The sequence below is a fragment of the Narcine bancroftii genome, unplaced genomic scaffold (assembly GCF_036971445.1).
Source record: "Narcine bancroftii isolate sNarBan1 unplaced genomic scaffold, sNarBan1.hap1 Scaffold_141, whole genome shotgun sequence".
NCBI classification, from domain to species: Eukaryota; Metazoa; Chordata; class Chondrichthyes; order Torpediniformes; family Narcinidae; genus Narcine; species Narcine bancroftii.
This window is the reverse complement of record NW_027211876.1, coordinates 44,059-46,789: the sequence shown is the minus strand read 5'-3', so window position 1 is coordinate 46,789 and position 2,731 is coordinate 44,059. Positions and strand designations below refer to the sequence as shown.

Sequence of the window (2,731 nt, the reverse complement as noted above, 5' to 3'; positions counted from 1 at the left end):
ATTAAACATATTTAAAATTCGGTTAGATAAATTTTTACATGATAGAGGAATTAGGGGATATGGGGGAGAAGGCAGGTAGGTGGAGTTAGGTCATAAGTTAGATCAGCCATGATCGTATTGAATGGCGGAGCAGGCTCGATGGGCCATTTTTGGCCTACTCCTGTTCCTACTTCCTATGTTCCTATGACCAGGCCAGACCCTTTCTAACTGCCACGTAACTGGGGCGCAAACTGGGCAAATTGCCCGGTTAACCCCATTTTACATGGCAGTTTGATAGTTTGAAAGATAACAATACATAACCAACATTTCGGGCTTGAGCCCTTCATCAGGGTGTGGAAGAATGTCGGCAGGGGTCTGAACAAAATGGTGGGTGTGAGGGGTGGGGGAAGGAGCACAGTTCCAAAGGCAGGAGGTCATATTTTCTTTTAAACTATATACAACATGGTAGAAAGTGATTCTGGCCCATGAAACCTGTGCCACTCAACCCCGTATATTTTGGAGGGTGGAAGGAAACCAAATCGTCACACAGGCCATGGAGAGAGCATACAAACTCCTTGCAGACAGTGTTGGATTAGAACATGGGACACTGGTGCTGTGAGAGTGGGCAAAGGTGGTGTTGGAAGAGGATGGTAAACCACTGTATGTATGTTTGGATGTGTTAGGACACGCCTGAGGCTCCTCCCACTGACCCCTGAATAAAGGTGACTGTGCCTCAGCCCCCTCCTCAGTCCAGGACAGTCGACCAGCATGGACGTGCCTCCATTCTGTTATGAATAAAAGCCTATCAGCTTCTCTGCAACTTCTACTCAAAGACTGGCCTTTACTGACAGGCTGGGAATGAATATAGACAAATGGTTCATTATAGATGGATGGATGGGTTCCATCTGGACATCTCGAAGGTGACAGCAGACACCACGTCTGGGATGGTGAGGAGACAGCACACAACGAGTGGGTGTCTAATCAGCATGTCGAATCTCCAACAACATCGAAGCTCAGGTGACACAGCTGAAGACATGCATTCAACATTACAAAAGAGCTTCTTCCCCTCCGCCATCAGAATGGACAAGGACACTGCCTCACTTTTCCCTTTTTATGCACTAATTGTGGCACGCTGAGGTAGCAGTAAGCAAGCACAAAACTCAAAGGACTGTACAACAGGCTTTATTCATGCCTTGGTGCCTCCCTGTGTGACTGGCTCAGGAGGGGCTGGCTCAGGTCTATATTCGGGTCGGCCCTTAGGTGGTCTTCCTGCAGGTACAGAGATCGCCCCCTGTAGTCGGCTGGAGGTTATATGACCACATTAATTACAGTAAAATCCCAGTATCTGGCACCTAAGGGGACTGGTATACACCAGATTGGCGAGTTTTCCAGTTGCTTGAGACTGTGTGTTGCATGAATGGATAACTAACAGTGAGGCGCGCTGTTTTTAAATTTCCAGGGTTTTTTCAATTAGCAGAATTCATTCATTAGTTACACTTTATCGACAAATGGTGACCTCACCGACCTCACTTCCTGTGAGTACTGTCCGACAGGATCAGAGTGACATCCTCGCTCCGCCCGATTTTCATGTCAGATCGAGCCAAGTCTCTCAGGGATGACTGCGCTCCAGGCCCCAGGGGTCTTGGGCCTGTTGCCTCTGGTGGCTCAGAGTTTGATGTGCAGAGGAGTGAGGCCCAGCTCCTCACACCCCTGGAACATGCCTTGAGCAGCCAATGTGGCAGCGGGGTGGGGGTGAGGGCTCGTCTCCGTCCGCCATCATGGCACCAGTGCCTTTGCCTGACAAGTCAGTTGGTTACGTGGGCAAAGGTGTCGTTGAAGGAAGCCAAGATGTGGCACACTCCCATAAACATTCTCACCCTTGGCCACCTGTGGTCCCAAGCTGATCACCTGCTCTTCCTTCCTCTCCTTTCCCTTACGGGGAGTCATTCTGCGTCTCCTTTATTTCTCTCCGTGGCGGCCGCTCACCATGAGGAGACACCATTTTTTTTACAATTGCTTGAGGCTGTCAGTTGTTTGAATTCTGGATAACAGGGCATTTACTGTATTTATTATTTTAAATCTTGTATAAACGGACCTGCAATTTATCGTAATTTGGCACAATACCTCCGCTGCAAAACCACAAATTTTGTGACACATGTTCATGACAATAAACCTGTGTCCCACTCCTGACTCATTTTGGTTATTCTTTGTGAAATAAATAATTATTATTTTCCACTCAGAAATCCAGGCAGACTGCCAATGGACGCTCATTAATGGTATGAGGTCTCAAACTATTAGAGAGACTTTTATTGGCAGGGATGGTCAGAAAGAGATTGATGAACGTAAATTGCTTTTTGATCTGTGATTAGGCAGTGCGGATTTTGAGTAAAGAAACACACAGTGAATGCTGGAGGAACTCAGCCAGCCTCGCTGCGTCTGTAGGAAGTAAAGGTACGTTACCGACGTTTCGGGCCTGATTCCTTACTCAGCGCTCCTGTGGACGCGGCGAGACTGGCCGAGTTCTTCCAGCTTTTCTATGGGTTTTTAACCACCATCACAGCTTCTGTGTTTCACTTTGGTGTGTAGTTTGAAACTGTCATGGGAAACGGTTAGCCTTCACGGAGGGGAATGGTACAGCATCTGGGTATGCAGAATCAACCATTGCCCAAAAGGCTGCAAAGCCGAGGGTAATACCTTTCACCACGAATTACCCTGATGTAATCATTTGCTCTTGAAGGAGCTCAGACCACCA

The 2,731-nt window shown here is 47.8% G+C and overlaps 1 pseudogene; it reads right to left on the bottom strand.

Moving 5' to 3' along the window:
- Window positions 1-1,496: 1,496 nt before the first annotated feature.
- LOC138750420 (small ribosomal subunit protein uS11-like) lies at window positions 1,497-1,926 on the bottom strand (annotated as a pseudogene).
- Between the last annotated feature and the right edge of the window lie 805 nt (window positions 1,927-2,731).